Source organism: Fulmarus glacialis, unplaced genomic scaffold, assembly GCF_000690835.1.
Source record: "Fulmarus glacialis isolate BGI_N327 unplaced genomic scaffold, ASM69083v1 scaffold5985, whole genome shotgun sequence".
In the NCBI taxonomy this organism is placed as follows: Eukaryota; Metazoa; Chordata; class Aves; order Procellariiformes; family Procellariidae; genus Fulmarus; species Fulmarus glacialis.
This window is the reverse complement of record NW_009212234.1, coordinates 37,350-38,599: the sequence shown is the minus strand read 5'-3', so window position 1 is coordinate 38,599 and position 1,250 is coordinate 37,350. Positions and strand designations below refer to the sequence as shown.

Below are 1,250 nucleotides of genomic sequence, written 5' to 3'. Positions count from 1 at the left end.
CAGGGCAGACATGGACCTGCTGGAGCGGGTCCAGAGGAGGCCACCAAAATGATCAGGGGGGTGGAACACCTCTGCCATGAGGACAGGCTGAGGGAGTTGGGGTTGTTCAGCCTGGAGAAGAGAAGGCTCCGGGGAGACCTTACTGCGGCCTTTCAGGACTTAAAGGGGGCTTATAGGAAAGGTGGGGACAGACTTTTTAGCAGGGCCTGTTGCGACAGGACAAGGGGGAATGGTTTTAAACTAGAAGAGGGGAGATTCAGACTAGATAGAAGGAAGAAATTGCTTACACTGAGGGTGGTGAGACACTGGCCCAGGTTGCCCAGAGAGGTGGTGGATGCCCCATCCCTGGGAACATTCCAGGTCAGGTTGGACGGGGCTCTGAGCAACCTGATCTAGTTGAAGATGTCCCTGCCCACGGCAGGGGGTTGGACTAGATGGCCTTTGAAGGTCCCTTCCCACCCAAACCATTCTATGGTTCGATGATTCTTCTTGCTCCAGAGGGACTGTTAAGAAGAGATCGCTCTGGTTTTATCATAATACTGTATTTGCATTTACCTGCTTCTTCAGCACCCACAGTTCGAGTTCATGTTTCTCTGGCTAAGAGAAACTAAGAGGGTGCAGCTCTAAAAAGCAAGCCGTTGAGCAGTTGCAAACCCCATGTGCCGTACGGCACAGGCACATGTAGGTTGCCTGCGGAGCCTCTCCGGGTGCCCGACGATGTGCTGGCCCCGTAGCCATGCTCGTGTCTCCGGTGCTCCAGCTGCGCCTCAGCTGGCGTGTGTGAGCTTGCTGCCTGCACGGCCCCGTGCCAAGGCACCCTCAGCACCCCAGGTAAAAATACTTCTTAAGGTTAGTTTGGAGGAGAACCAGTTCCTGGAGAGCACGGGAACAGCTCGATCCTTGCACCATGTAAGCATCGTAGCTTCACTACGCTACCAAGAGACCTTGCAGGTATTCGAAATTATTCATCGAGATCACAGATAAGGGAGATCTCAATTAGTGCTGGTATGAAACCTTGCAAGGAGAGCAGCTCAGCAGTTTTAAAAAAGAGCAGGGGGGAGAATTAGAGATTATAATCTTCACTCTCAGAAGATTTGGTTTCCATTTCAATAAGTGAGTCCTTGGCCGTCAGTGCCACATTCCCTCCCCTCCGGCTACGCAGAACACAGCGGCCTTAATTGGGCTGCTGGCTGGTCGCCTCCCCTTTGTGAGACCTTGCCAGTTTGTCTCTGTTACTATGAGCTGTTATT

General features: G+C 52.6%; 1 protein-coding gene across 1 annotated transcript in view; it reads left to right on the top strand.

Annotated features, from left to right (window-relative positions):
* LOC104076798 (dystrobrevin beta-like) overlaps positions 1 to 1,250 on the top strand; it is a gene marked incomplete at both ends in the record, with an annotated part of 6,801 nt that overhangs the window by 756 nt on the left and 4,795 nt on the right. The window lies entirely within an intron of this gene.